Below are 16,086 nucleotides of genomic sequence, written 5' to 3'. Positions count from 1 at the left end.
AGCTCAGCCGGTCCTCTGGCCCAGGATCTTTCCTGAGGCTTCAGTCAAGGTCCTGGCTGGACCTGTGGTCTCATCTCAGCAGGGAGGCCCACTCCAGGCTCATCACCAGGCTGTTGGAGGGTCAGTCCGCAGGAGTCTTGGGCAGGTGGTTCCTTCCCCTCTTTGTCACATGCATCTTCCAACATGGCACAGCAAATCATAGCTCGGCTGCTGAGTGAATGAGAGGACGAGCGGGGGCAGCAAGGCAGAAGCCAGTCCCTCTAACCCAGGCGTGGAGGGGGTCCCATTGCCTTTTCTGTGAGTCACTAGAAGCACTCCGCACTCCAGAGGATGGAACACACAAGGCACCAACACGCTGCAGGGGGCGCTGCAGGGGCCACATGGGAAGCCACTTGAAGCTGGACGCTGCCATTTGAAGCTTGGGACAGGGGCTCCTTATGAGTCCTCAGAACTCATGGGAGAGACACTGTGAGGGTGAGATCTGCAGGACGTGGAAAGTGCCCTCAGACAAAGAAGAAAAGCCAGTCATGGGACATGGAACAGAGAGCACCTGGGTGGAATTAAGGAGGAGCAGGATTCTAGAAATTGCCCTGAGCTGATGATGGAGAGAAACGGGTAGACGTCCTTTTAAAGCACGTACTTTGCACTCAGGCCTCAAAGTTCCTCGCCTTGAGGTTTAAAGTTGTGTGCTGTGCCTCCCCTACTTTATTGTTATGTCAGAGTTCAGTGTGTTACATAAATGTACTCAGAATGAGTGTGAGCTCTGGGAGACACAGAGGACATGAGCACACGCTGATTTTGATGGTATTTATGCAAACCCACTGGAATATACCCAATGCAAGTTTATATCCTCCAGCTGATCCCAGGTTGGGCAGGAAGGTGGAAGAATGCAGGAGGAGCCAGGTGCAGTGAATCAGGACAGATAAGTCAGGTCCAAACACAACAAGAGCCACAGCTCTTGTCCAGACTGCTCAGGCCAGGGCAGAGGCTCTGCTCCATCGGCCCCCGCACCTGGGCGAGCAACCCTTGGGGGCCTGCTCCTGTCTCATGCTGGAACCAGTTCTCAGCTTAATTTCGAGTCCGCTGGGCAGGCACCGCTCATAGGTCCAGATTTACTCTCTGGGCTGCGAGGCAGGCAGGGCGGCCCCTCCAGGGACCAGGGGTGCGGGACAGCAGGCTCAGGAGTGTGAGGAGCTGCTGGCTGCTGCCCCTAGCCCAGGCAGGCTGTGCAGTAGCCGTCTGTCCAGCGGCTCCCCAGCAAACTGGATGAGGACCTGATCCCCCAGGGTGCAGCTCAGGGGAGCTGGGTAGGTGCCTACAGTGGTTGATGGTTCCTCTCTTCTCCTTTTTAGTGTCAAAGGGGATGAGCACTTACAATTATTTGTATCCAAGCCGAAAACATAGCTCATCAAGAGACAAAGTTCCGTCTTTTCGTAAACAAATATCGCCAGAGGTATGGTTGTGCCCTTGTTTCATCATTTCTGTTTATTCAGGGCTGGGAAGAGGCCGAAGGTCACCTTGTGGCTAGCACCCCTTAGTCACAGTTCTTTGCTTCTGTGTGGGCATGGTCCTATGTGTGTGTGAGTATGTGGGGTGTGTATGCTGAGGTGCATGTGAGTGTGAGTGTGTGCAGTATGTGTGTGATGTGGTGTGTGGGAGTGTGAGTGTGTGTGGTGTGCATATGTGTGTTATATCATTTCTATACTCACTCGGCCTGGTTTTGTGCCAGCAGGGCTGACTCTGGAAGGTCCATGTCCTGAGCTGCTGCTCATCAGACACTGAAACACTTATCTCAAAAGTCACCATTCAGAAAATGACAATAGGAACCACAGACACAAACAAAATACTTACAAATCATATACTTGTATCCAGAACACATAAGAGACTTTCAAAACTCAATGATAAGAATAATGACCACGTTTTTTAAGGAGCAAAACAACTTTACCCAGGTGGACTTGTGAACATGCGCGACATTGCCGCCGGGTGTCTCCATTGGGTGGAGCATCAGCCCAAGCATCAAAGTCTGTGGGTTTCATCTCCAGTTGGGCATGAAAGGGAGGCAAAGAGTCAATTTTTCTCACATTTCCTTCTCTCTGTCTCTCTGTCTCTCTGTCTCTCTCTCTCTCTCTCTCTCTCTCTCTCTCTCTCTCTCTCTCTCTCTTTCCCCCCCCTCCCTCTCTCTCTCTCAAATCAGTAAGAATGTATCCTTAGATGAGGACTTAAAAAAAAAAAGATGGTTGGCCTCCTTTGGTACTAGGGGGCACAAATGAATAGCAGAAGGAACCACTACAGACTCTGAGGCTAAATCAAAAGGCCAGCAGTACCAAGTAATGGTGACACTGGTCTCCACATTGCTAGTGGGAAAGGAAAGTTACACCACTTGGAAAGCAGTTTGCCATCCTCTTAAAAACTGAAATAAGTATTGCCACCTGGAGCAGCAATCCCATTCCCGGTTTTACAAAAGGAGAGTGAGAGCACACAGGTCCTCAGGTCACCAGCGTTGGGAGGAAGCTCACACGTGCTGTCCCCTCTCCTTGGGCCCAGGAGTCTCTGAGATGCCAGTACTCAAAATGGACTAAAAATTGACTTGAATTTAGTGTAAAATGTTGCAGTGTCCGCAACATTTTTGTATTTTATGTATTTTCATTTATCTCCACAGAAAACAGATCACAACTTGGGTTCATCTGCACGGAGGTAAGTTATAATCTTACTGGAGTGATTTCAACTGAAAATTAGCTGTTTTCTCTTTTTACCCTGTTTTGCTTTAAAGAGCCTTCCTTACTGTAAGGTTAAACAAACATCCTCCATATTCTTGGCTAATTTTATCATTTTTTTTGTTTTCTTTATATTTTTATTTCCAAGCCATCTTGAGTTTCTGTTTCATTCAGTGACATAGGACCTAAGGTTACTTTGTCACAGCATAACTCTGGGCCACCTTGTGGCCTTTCCTTGTCAAAGTGAATGGCCCCTTTCCTCACCCCCACTTCCTGGGGACACGGGTCTCAGATCTGCCTCCAGATGCTGTTTGGCTCCATGTCCCACAGCAGCACATGCTGTTTCCATGGCAGCATTTACTCAGCTACCTTGTAATATCTGGTAGCCCTTTCCCCTATTGAGATTTTTTTTTTTTGGGGGGGGGAGTTATTATAATTATTTTGACAATTCATTCACATGTTTATTTTTCCACATCAACTTTAAAATCACTTTGTGCAGTCGCCTGGATGGGCCCTTAGTCCGAGCCCAGCAGTGAGACTGGAGATGGGAGACACCATTGGCCCCCACCCCGCCGCCATCCCACCAAGGGAGCTCCCAGACCCGTCCTGGATCCCAGCACCAGGCCAGACCCCGCCCCCGGCCCGGTTTGGGGGAGGTGCCCGAAGGACCCATCGTGCCCATAAGATTCCAGCGGAATGCACTGTCAGATCGCGGGCATCCACAGCCAAGGGGAAAGATGGAAAGAAGTATCCCTCGCTCCACCTATTGGATGTGTACAAGGTCAAGTCCTTCGAGATCCAGAAACGTCCTGTTTCCTCTCGTGATGGCCTGGCTCTTTGCATGTGCCACCCCCAGCCAGCCTTCCAAGCCCGAAAGCCAAGAATGAAGGCAGTGACCCTCGGGTCTCACCAGTGCAGAGACAGACAGGCCGGGCCAGCAAACTGGATCATCGGACCCCAAGGGCTCCGATGCCTCAGCCTCTCAGCCACGGGGCTGGCAGCTGGATGCCTGCCTGCGACCAGCCGGAAGGACCCCAGCAGCCTGCGGGGTACAGTCCTAGGCACAGGGAGAGGTGCAGGACATCAAGCTACTGTCACGATTCTCTCAGGAATTCCCGATGCTGCAGGTGACTGGCGACCAGGACCAGGCTGCCAAGGAGAGGGAGTCTGGAGAGCAGTCACCTTGCCCGGACCAAGCCTAGCCCCCCAAATTCTACAACTTAGAAGGAAGGGCGGGGGTATGGTCCTGGTGAGCTGGAGGGCCTAGACTCCATACTTCACCAGGGTCATGATCCCGGGGAGACTGCAACCTTCCAGCCCACCTCACCCCCCCTTTCCCCGTTCCCTCCCTACCCAGGAATGAGGCCCCCTTCTTGTATCCCCCATATCTGCCACCCCCTCCGCCCTATGGACCCCAGGGGCTTTACCCATACCTCACCCTGAGGGGCCCTTACCTCTGAGGGCCCCAGGGCCCCATGTGCCTTACAGAGCCTATGTGTTGGCTGTCCATTCTTAGAGGATCACCTCAAAGGGTCTGACCACTGGACCAGCAGGATGGTGAGGGTTGGGCAGCTGTCAACCAGGAGGCTGACTACACTGAACAGCTCCAGTTCAGTGACGAGGAGGGAGCTGAGGCAGCTGCTGGTGAGGAACGGCCCCTGAAGCAGAAGGCGACCAGGGCACGAGGCTGGCAGTGACCACCCCTCCCATGACGGCCGAGGCCGAGAACTCTGGGCTCCAGAGACAGTCGGGGCCTCCTCCCCCAAAGCCCACCCACCCCACCCCTCACCGCCACTGCCTGGATGGTGGGCCACCCTGCAAGGCCCAGCGCCTGGAGACAAGGATGAGGGTGGAGGCGCGTGGAACATGCAGGCGGAGCATTGGCAGCCTGTGCGGAGGAGCTCAAGCTGCGTGATGAGAAGTTTGGGGCACCTGGCAAGTGGCTCACAGCAGAGCCTGTTGTCCTTTGCGGCCCGCCCTGGCCCCGCTGCCCCTCCTGCCCCAGCGCCACCTACTGCTGTCCCCAAAGTAACCCCCGTTCTCTCAGTGCCTTCACTAGTACCCCAACCCCAGGAAAAGAACAGAAAGAGCCAGCACAGGCTCCTCCTGCCCCTTCAGCTCCCCTCCGAGTATGGCTCCATCTCTTCCTGTCCTGGTGAGTGGTGGCCGCAGTACCAGCAGCACCAGCAGAGGCAGCTTCAAAGCCAGCCCAGGGGAACACCAACTGCCCTCAGAAGAGGGCCCTGAACCAACAGAAGAGCTTCCTTCTCCTGCCACACCCCAGCCCCAAAGGAGGAACCCAGCAGCCCCCAGACAGAGCTTGGGCGACCCCAAATATGAGAAGCCTTTACCTCCGCATTTCCTTTGGCAGCAGCAGGAGCAGCTCTTGAAGCAGCAACAACAGCAGTGCAGCAGCATCCACCTGGCCCGGGACCCCCTCTCCACCACAGCCTGTGCCATCAGGGCTGTGCCAGCTCTACAGGAGCTACCTCCCAAGCCCCCTGTGCTCAGGTGCTCGGGTCGGCCCCCACTCATGCCCCCAAAAAACTTTGGTCCCTGCTGGATGATTCCTCCTCAGGTGAACCCCCTCTGGACTTCTGCCCTCCTGGTGTGCATCCCTCTGGCCTAGCTCCCCGGGAGCGCTCAGACAGTGGAGGCTCAGGCTCGGAGCCATTTGAGCGCCATGCAGGCGCCTCACCAGTGGACTCAAAGTTGGCCTGGGTAGGAGACGTACGTCTTTGCCACCGCACCCGCCCACCCTGCCTGCTTTTACCTCACCACTCACAGGACAAGGAGATGAGGTGCCTCCTCCACCCTAATCTGGCCAGTGATCCCGGCTTTCCTGAGAATGGAGCCCCTGGGAACCATCCTTCACTTCCCTCTGGAGGAGCCCACTGCCCCAGGCCCGCCCACTCCCCGGCGCCCAGGCAATGATGAGGCAGCCAAGAGACTAGCTTCCCCACCCAAGAAAGAGACCCCTGAGGAGGAAACTCCACAGCTAACAGGTGCAGCGCCAACCGCAAGCCCAGCGAGGAGTTGGAGGCCAAGTCCCCACTCCCCTCCGGCTCACAGAGAGCCCTCCCCGCCACCTGCAAAAGACCAAGCGCTGCCTCCCAAGCCCCTCGAACAGGGGTGAAACCCTCAAAGTCCCAAAGCCAGACCCACGCAGGACAGCAAAGGGGAAGACGGGCCCTAAGGAGACTCACCTACCAGTGGGACCTTCCCGCATCGGAGGGCAGGGGTGAGGCGAGTATTTAGCCAGAGGGAGAGGTTTCCAGAGGACTTCAGGGCACGAGGACCAGGAGGCCGAAGCTGAGAGTCCCAGTTCCGGAGAGTTTCTTGGAGATGATGGGCATGCAGGTGGGGCAGGAGAACCCCGTCACCCCCTGAACCCCAAGGTTGCTCTGCCAGAGACCCAAGTGAGGCTTCCAAGTGTGGTGAGATCCCCAAGCAACACCAGCAGCGGGGCTCAGAAACAGGCAACGAGGCCCATAAGGTAATCTGGCCCCCTCGGACAGGGATCCCCTTACACCCCCTCCCTCAACCTCCAACCCCCAAGCCCCCCACCCTCCACCTAAGGAAGGTGTCCTCACTCAGGTCCCTCTTGTTCCCCCTTCACCAGCCCCAGCCAGTTTTTCTGCTGCTTGAGATGGGTGAGTCTTCACTTCCGAAGGGTGCTGTCCTGGCCGAGGGGAGGGCGGCCCCCTCCACCCGTTGGACCAGACTGGAACCGCCAGCCAAGTCTCTTCTCCCCAAGAAGCCTCCAGCTGGCCCTCTGCCAAGTAAGGAGCCTTTGAAAGAGAAGCTGATGCCAGGGCCTCGGTCCCCATGGCCCGAGGAGGCAGCAGTGCAGGCAGCTACCTGGGCCTGGCTGTGGGAGATGGGGAGGGCTCAGCAGCAGGACATACAACCTCGGTTTTGGAGGCTGAACCAGGAGTGGGAGTGTGCAGCCAGAGGGGCCGAGGCAAGCGCACTGCCCCAGCCCTTCCAGCCTCCACCGTGGACCCGAGGAGGCCCTCACAACAGCAGTGGTGCCAGGCAGCTGCCAAGTCTCCTGATCGGTCAAACCAGACCTCGGACCAGGCCACTGAGGAGTGAGAGACCGCACCCAAGAGCACTGGCCTTGTCAGTGAGCGCCGAGGGGACAAGGAGGCTCCTTCACCAGCACTGCTGACGCCCCAAATTGTGGGAACTTCTCAGGGAGGGGAACAGCAGAGCCTGGCCAGGCATTTCAACCATGTCGTAGAGACCTGAGTCAGAGACCTGAGGCTAAAATCAAAAGGCCAGCAGTACCAAGTATTGGTGACACTGATCTCCACATTGGTAGTGGGAAAGGAAAGTTACACCACTTTGGAAAGCAGTTTGCCATCCTCTTAAAAACTGAAATAAGTATTTAACACCTGGACCAGCAATCCCATTCCCGGTTTTACAAAAGGAAAGTGAGAGCTCACAGGTCCTCAGGTCACCAGCGTTGGGAGGAAGCTCACACGTGCTGTCCCCTCTCCTTGGGCCCAGGAGTCTCTGAGATGCCAGTACTCAAAATGGACTAAAAATTGACTTGAATTTAGTGTAAAATGTTGCAGTGTCCGCAACATTTTTGTATTTTATGTATTTTCATTTATCTCCACAGAAAACAGATCACAACTTGGGTTCATCTGCACGGAGGTAAGTTGTAATCTTACTGGAGTGATTTTAACTGAAAATTAGCTGTTTTCTCTTTTTACCCTGTTTTGCTTAAAAGAGCCTTCCTTACTGTAAGGTTAAACAAACATCCTCCGTATTCTTGGCTAATTTTATCATTTTCATTTGCTTTCTTTATATTTTGTTTTCCAAGTCATCTTTTTTTTTTTTTTAAGAATACATTTTTATTGATTTCAGAGAGGAAGAGAGAGGGAGAGGGAGATAGAAACATCAATGATGAGAGAGAATCATTACTGATGAGCTGCATACTGCATATCCTTATTGGAAATAAAGCCCCAAATCTGAACTTGTGCCTTGTAAGTGATCACTTAACCACTGAGCCAGGCTGGCCAGACTCCAAGTGATTTTCAGTTTATGTTTCATTCACTGACATAGGACCTAAGGTTACTTTGTCACAACATAACTCCAGTCACCTTGTGGCCTTTCCTTGTCAAAGTGAATGGCCCCTTTCCTCACCCCCACTTCCTGGGGACACAGGGATAAAAAGTTGTTAAATCAGTTGCTTATAAACTTGTAAGATGTGGTAAAATATGTATAACATAATCACCTGTCTTAAATGTACAATTCAGTGGCATTAAGTACATTCACATTGTTGTGTAATCATCACTACCATCTTTCTCCAGAAATTGTACACCTTCCCAAATTAAAACTCTCTAACTTTAGATAATAGCCTTCAAACCACCGCCACCAGTAACCACTGTTCTACTTAATACAGATTGCACCATGTACCGCATATAAGTGGAATTATGCAGTATTCTGTTCCTCTTGTTTAGCTTATTTCATTTGATATAATGTCCTCAAAGGTCATCCATGATGTAGCATGTGTCAGAATATCCCTCTATTAAAGGCTGAGTGGCATTCCATTATATCATATTTGTCTACTCATCCATTTGAACATTTGAGTTTTTTCTCGGAAATTTTGTTGTCGCTGTGTGTTTATTTTAAATAGACATCCTCACAGACTGTGCAATAAAACACTGGCATCGGCAATAGCCTTTGGGGAGCTGGCTCAACAGCACCTTCACAGCCATAAGCAGAGGAAGGCGGGAGTAGGAGACACGGCCACACTGCATTGAATAAAGGACAGAGCAGAGATAAGATCAGATCCTGTTTTGTTTTTCACTTTTAGTTTCTTGTTCAGAGGCTTAGAAGGATGCTGCTACTTGGGATCTGCCTTGTTTACCCCACATCCTCTGAGTCCTCCCAGAGGCACTCCAGTGGCTCAGCTCAGAATTCTAAAAAACAAGCCCTGTCAGAAATTGTCTCAGAAATTGTCTCAGCCCTGTCAGAAATTGTTTCCGACTGTATATGAACTGTGGGAAAGAGATAGCCCAGTGGGGGTGGGGAGGTGGGGGTGTTAGTGGAAGGGAACATTCTTCTCTTTTCTTGCTCATATACCTATTCTTGCTCTTTCCTTGCCTTCAGGTATTTGTGAACTTTGCTAAGCAGCACACTGAAACTCACGACCTCCCTTTGCACCCCCGAGCTGCTGGAGCCAGCGGACAAGCCAAGGTACCACCACTCTTTCCCAGCCCACTGCTGGTCCACTGGGCCTGAGGCCTCCAAGTCTCAGATATGCCTCCTGCTCAACCACACACACTGCGTGTCCCCTCCCCTCAAGTTCTGTGCTAAAGGACTTTCAACTATAGTGGCGTGGGTTCCTTTTATAGTCAGGAAACAGTTTGGATGGTGCAGAGAGCATTTATTAAAAGAATTTTTCCACATGTGTTTTCTTACAGCAAAAAGGATTTAGATTTTTGGAAATTAGAAGCAGGGAATACAGGAGTATAAATAAATTGTCTTGATTGTTGGGATATTTGATATCTATACCTGGTCATGTGTTTGAATTTCAAAGGGAAAGAAAGAATTAAGTGGCACTTGATTTCGATGGTAAACACATTTTGTTAAAGCAAGTATGGTCTGTTTTAGAAAGAGGGCTCTTGGTTCTTTATAAATTATTTAAGAAAAGACAAAAGCCGGGACCGGTTTGGCTCAATGGATAGAGCGTCGGCTTGGGGACTGAAAGGTCCCGGGTTCGATTCCGGTCAAGGGCATGTGCCTTGGTTGCGGGCATATCCCCAGTAGGGGGTGTGCAAGAGGCAGCTGATCGATGACTCTCTCTCATCGATGTTTCTGACTCTCTGTCTCTCTCCCTTCCTCTCTGTATAAAATCAATAAAATATATTAAAAAAAAAAAAAAAAAAGAAAAGACAAAAGAGGAAGAAGCAATAGAAGGTATGTACTTTGGCCAGCGATAACTCATGGAATATGTGCATCCAGGTTCCTGCCCTGGCATCACACCCCCAAGACCATGTAGGGAGCACTCCCACCCTATTGAGAGAGGGGGGGGCACCCAGACCCAGGTGCCTTGGTTTAAGCCTGGGATGATAAAGGGACAAACTATCTCAGTCATTCTCTCTAGACTTACCTGGAGAGTAAATCAAATAAAATCAAAGTGCTTTTCCAACCATCAAAGATATGCAAAACATTATTTCCCATAAATTTCTCATTCCTCCCACCATCTTATTAGTTACAAGGAAACCAAATACTGCTGATATTGGACATCTCCCTTCCAAGGCCATGCTTAGGATGAATGTCCCTGTCCCTTGCCTAGTAGAGACCGAATGGCTACTTGGCAAGGTTGACTTGCCCCGTCTCGAAAGAGGGCCCAGGAATGTCTGAGTGAAGGTACTTGTCCAGGGAAAGTTAGCTTGGCTAAGATTTTCCAGCCACTCTTTCTCATAGAACGGTCTTTAACATGCTATTTACCCTGTAGAAAATTAGTCTTTGAAAGCCATTTGCAGTATGAATCCATTTTATGGCTCAGAATATATTATTGGTTAGCAAAAGTGTTGCCTACAACTATCAATATCTTCCCAATCCCCACCAGGCATATTCTCTCTTAAAGGGCTACTACTAAGCCATATCTGGGCCAGGTGAGGGGAGCTGAGGGTCTATGACTATAGCAATTCATATCCAACCTGCCTTCTTGACTTTTAAGACAGAAAGAACCTGATAACTTTCTAGAACTGAAAAGCAAACCTAGGACACATGGCAGCCTTTGGAAACTGCCCAGAGGTGGAACTTCCTCTGAGATGGGAGCATGTACCACAGAGAGGGTGTGAGTGTCATGAAATCTGCACCTTAGAGCCAGGCAGACCTGAGGGGTCACCTGGCTCGCACTGTTCACAGCCAAGGAAATAGCAGAGCCCATAACCTTGGGCATCAGACAGAATCGCAGTGCCCTTGGCTGAGCTTCCTCAAACCATTACTTGATGGCTAGTTAACTTTTAAAATCTAAATGCTGTTGTACCATCTCTTCAGAAAGGTGAGATGACAAAAGTCTATCTGGGCTCTGTCCACAGGTCTGACCTCCTCCCACACTGCCCTTCTCTGCAGCAGGAAAGCAGCTCTGGGCAGCGGGAAGTGCAGGAGCCTCTGCCACGTGGCCGCCCGAGCCGACCAGCCAGCCTCAGTAAGGCCTCGGCAGCAGAAACGGACACGGGGGCTTACACAGATCCCCAAAGGGGCTTTCTCAGAAGGAAGCCAAACTGGGACACCTGCTGGTGGAAGTGACCCGCCTGGTCCACACCACAGGGGTAGAAGCCCACTGCATCCTACTGGGAGCTTTGATCTGGACATACTCTCACGTCAAGTGAATCTGCTTTTCTGTATGTGTATGTGCGTCTGTTCTATTTTTAAGGAGAAAATAAATGCAAACGTGTTTATCACACACTCTATGTTCACTGACCCCTGGTGTGCCCTGTCTGATATGGTTTTAGGCATAATTTGGGACCAAGCAGCTTCCTGTCGTTGCATGAGCTTCTGTGAGGGTCATTGCCAAAGGAGTACCCATCGTGGGAGGATTCTCAAACTGGTAGGAAGTGAATGGACTCACCTTGATGTTCATGCCAAGTCTGCCCTGTGGGGTTTGAAGGAAACACCCACCGGCAATGTGAGCATTACCCTTTGTTACCTGGGAATTATTTGAATCTCAATCTTGGTTTCACATCTGTTTGCTCAGCTCATTGAGTGCCTACCTCCTGGGTGCAATTCAGACAGGAGAAGAAGAGGCAAGGGCTCCTCTGCCCCATCTCCTGCCTGACCCGTCCTGCAGCTGCCTTGGTGACCTCCATCCCACCCCCTCCCCATCTCTGCGGACCTGCAGGCCTGAGGCTGCTCTGGACCTAAAGGATCAAGACATAATGGGAACATTTTTAGACTAGCCAAAGGTGGGAAAACACAATGCCCAGGGGGTTGTGATATGGGCTAAGCAGCATGCAAGGCTGGCGAGCTGAAATGGAGGAAGCACTTACAGCTGTTGGACAAATACTTGGTTTGCCAAGTGGACTTAAAATATGGTCATTCTCTGCTGTGCATGATGGGCATGCTGGTTCTCAGGTTGCCAAGTACTGCTGTGAGCATTTGTTAGATCACATCACCAACAACCAGGATATTAAAGGGTCTGCAGGAGCACCTTCTGTTGAAAATGTCAAGGGTGGAATCAGGATTTCTGGAGATGGATGAACACATAAGAGTTTTGCTGGTCTATGGGAAGGCCTCCCACTCTGGTCTAATCAGGGAGATTCCCAAAGAAGAGGAGAAAATGGAGAGTCACTCAGAAAATAAGAGCATGCAGGGGCTGCTCCAGGAGCATGGCTGCTGCCAGGTTTGCTCAGCTGCTCCTTCTGCTCATACTGTAAGTGAAAGTTCCTGGAGTGCTTCAGGGGTGCTGCTGCGATGGCTTAGGGAAGAGTGGAAGGAGAAGGTGAGCCAGACCACGGGGCAGCAGAGCTCTGGGCTTGGAAGAAAGGGTCTCAGTGACACCCTGGGTACTTGCCCCGGGGCCCCCAATGAGGAGGAAGGGGGACCAGCAGGCCTTGGGGGCTAATGGAGAAAAGAAGGTTGTCCCCTCAAAACCCGGCAGCTTCATCCTCCCTCGAGGGATAGCTGCTTCAGGCACCTGAAGGCCTCAGCCCCCTGGGTCCGGGCACTCAGGCTGCTTTCCTCAGTGTGGGAACCCAGTGCCTCAGTAGGTCCCCTGAAATGAACAGCTTGTCTACCCATGCTCACAGAGCAGAATTGCTACCACTTTTTGTTTCAGGTGGTTTTCAAGTTCGGAAAAGCTTAGCTACTAGAATTTGCAGGTCCATAGAACCACAGGCTTGTAGAGCGAGAAAACTCAATTTTTAAAAACTAAGCCCGTATACATTTATTTTAATAAAAAGGAAACCGAGTCTTAGAAGGATGAATTTACTTGGCTGGCCATCCAGCCTTCCCTGCAGGACCCAGGCTGGTCCTCCTCCAGTTACTTCACTCCCAAGATCAAAAGGAAATGCCCACCAGAACCAGAACCAGAACCAGAACTCTGGACTTCCCTACCCTGACTGTGTAAAGCCTGCTTTCTGGGCCTCTGTGGGCCTCTTTCATGGGTAAAAGTGGACCTTGATCACACAGGCTCATGTCTACTCTTGGCACGTGAGGCCCTTGGAAAACCACAGGAGGGATGAAAAGAGGGGCGACGAGGAGACAAGCTCTGCACCAGTGGATGGCACAGGATCTGTATTTGACCGTGGTCATACTGCTCACTTTGGTTACATGATTATACAGATTTCTGTCAGACTTCTCCTCTGTAAAATTACCTTTTCCTTTGGAATGAATGAATAATTTATAGAGATGTATTTTTGAGACTATGTAAATTATGTCATTCCTCTTCAAACACTTAATATGATCATTTATTTATTTATTTATTTATTTCCATCTGCATAAATTCATGGTTTCCTATTTTATGTAATGGATTTCTTTATTATTTCTTTTGATGCTCCATTTGTCCCTGATTTAGCCCATGGGAATCCAACAAGCTGGCTCCTGTGCCCTTTTAACACATTTTACACCATTGTTTGAGCACTTCCTTGTTTTCTGGCACAACAAGATGTTTCAGGTTCATCATGCCGTTTTCCCATCTGAAATCAGGCATTTCCCGAGGAGCCCAGGGAGATAGAATAGCCCATATTTATTTCTATCCTATATAATAAGAGGGTAATATGTAAATTGACCCTAACAGTGGAATGACCAAGAACCACCAGTCGCAATGATGCACGCTGACCACCAGGGGCCGTCCATGAGGCAGGCCAGGAGAGAGCCTGCTGCCCACCTGGGGCATATGTTCACTTTATTTCTTCTTTCATCCTCTCATTGCCTCTTTTGGAAACCCTAACACATTGTCACTAGTTTTGTTCTCCACGTCACTTAAATTTTTTATAGTTATCACTTCCCTTCTCACTTCCAAGATCTACAATAATTCTTCACATTCCATGTTAAGAGACTTTGATTTTTGGCTAAGTTATTTTCTGTTATTTTGCTCTGTATCTGCATGATGTTTTCATTTGGGAATCGTGTTTTTATACTAATGTTACCTTCTGTGTTCTCCCACACCCACACCCACACCCTAGATACCTTGCTCTTGTTTTATAATTGATATTCTCTCAGGTCACTGTGAGAGTCATGAAACCCAAGCAAGCTCAGGGCCACTTGTGGTCCCATGTCCTCCTGCTGTCACACCCATAGACCCACAGTGTATGACCAAAAGCAGTGGAGAAAGCCACAATGTGCTCCGAGTCAAAAAAAATTTTTAATAACTATTTTCTGTGCATTTTATTTGAAGACACAATGAAATTCTCTGCGTAGGGCACCTGACTGGGCAGAAGGCGCCACAGTACCTACTCAAAGCATAAAGTTACCTACCTTTTTCCAACCCGCTGCATTTTTGTCATCAATTTAAGAATTGTAATTATTTTGTGTTGGTGGCTTTATTATAAAATGATACTTTTTTTAGGTGCCCTCTTTGACATGGCTACAAAGCAGCAGCAAAGAAAAACGGAAGATGAAAACTGTGAAGTTAAAGGTGAATGGACCGAGACTGTCCCATTTTTTCAAGACTGAAATGGCCTTCCGACCTGTCTTGTCAGGAAAAACTGGCGCATAACAAGAAATCAAATTTGGAAAGACACTTTACAACTAAAGACGTGTCGTTTAGTACTAAATATCCTATTGGTGATGCAAGGAAGAAAGCAGTTGAGTAACTTCAGAAGAGTGAAGAAAAATCAAGTTCTGTATTTAATTACTGGATGCAATCTTCCAACAATGTTAATATTGCAAGTTTTGTGGTTAGTCAAGACATTGCTGAGAGAGGAAAACCATATACAGATGGTGAATACATAAAAAGTTGTTTTATAAATGCATCCGAAGAGCTATTTTGGGAATTTAAGAACAAAGCAGATATTCTAAAAATCAATTAAAGTTACCATTGTATGCTAAAACAGTGAAAGATAAAACAGTCAAAATGTCTTCAAATATAACTGACCAGCAAGTCGACGATCTTAAATTGGTTTCAGCTTTATCAATAGCAGTTGACGAGACTTGTGACAAATAATACAGCGCAAGTTTCACATTTTGTATGATTTCATCTACAGGTCCTAAAAACTACTTTTAGGATTATTGCCACTCAACGGTCAAACACGTGGAGAGGATATAGCAAATGCCTTGAGTGCATTGAAAAACATCATATTCCACTTGATACAATTGTCTCAATTTCAACAAATGGGGCAAAAAGTATGACCAGTGTAAGAAACCGGTTTGTTGCTATTTTGAAAAAATTAATCAAGAGATACGATTATATCATTCATCAAGAAGCGCTTTGTGAGCAGACATTTCCAGGAGAAATTTGCAAAGTTATGGAATTGGTCATTAACATTATCAACTACATTATAGCTAAAGCTCGTAATCATCACCAATTTAAAGAATTTTTAGTTGAAATGGCGAGTTCGCAGATCTGCTGCTGCATTAACAAGGTACGTTGGTTATCGAGAGGAAATGTTTTTAAACATTTCCTTTCCTTATTAACAGAAATTAAAACATTTCTCCTTGAGAAGAGTGTTCACTATCCAGAACTAACGATCAGTGGATCCAAAAAATTTATTTTATGGTAGACGTTAGTCTCATCTAAATCAGCTTAATTGTAAACTACCGGGGAAAGGAAACACAATTTTTTCAATAGTGGAAGTTATTTCATTCGAAAACAAATCTTTTTGCTAAAGATTTTGAAAGAGAAACTTTGAGTCACTTTCCAAGCCTGTTGAAACATGGATATCAACATTTGCTATTTCAAAACACTTTTAAATATGAGGGAAGCTTTTCTAAACAGGTTTCAGGAATTCAGGAACAGCAAAAAAACCTCTTAATGCTACTGTAACAGAATTAGAGTTTTCTCCCTTTAATATTGACATTGGCAGCTTTGAAATGCAATTGCTGGATTTAAAAAACAGAATTGTGGAGCTCGAAATTTGAACGTCTTTGTGCTGATATAGAAATATTGGAGGAAAAAAAATGTGAACTTAGTTCACAGCACAAGTGGTCTGCTTTAAAAGACCTGGAGAAGGAAGATGTATTGGTTTTTAACACCTGGAATAGTATTTCTAACTCATACAATCAACTGAAAAAACTAGTGTTTGCTGTTCTTTCCTTATTCAGTTCATATTTATGTGGACCATCATTTTCAAGCATGAATCTTATCAAGAGTAAATTGAGAAGCCGTCTTATTTATGAGAACCTGGAATCATGCCTAAAAATTAAAAACATACCAACCTGACTTACCCAAAGTTTCCAAGGAAAT

This window comes from Pipistrellus hanaki, assembly GCF_964339955.1.
Source record: "Pipistrellus hanaki genome assembly, chromosome: 2".
Lineage (NCBI taxonomy): Eukaryota > Metazoa > Chordata > Mammalia > Chiroptera > Vespertilionidae > Pipistrellus > Pipistrellus hanaki.
This window is presented reverse-complemented; position numbering follows the sequence as displayed.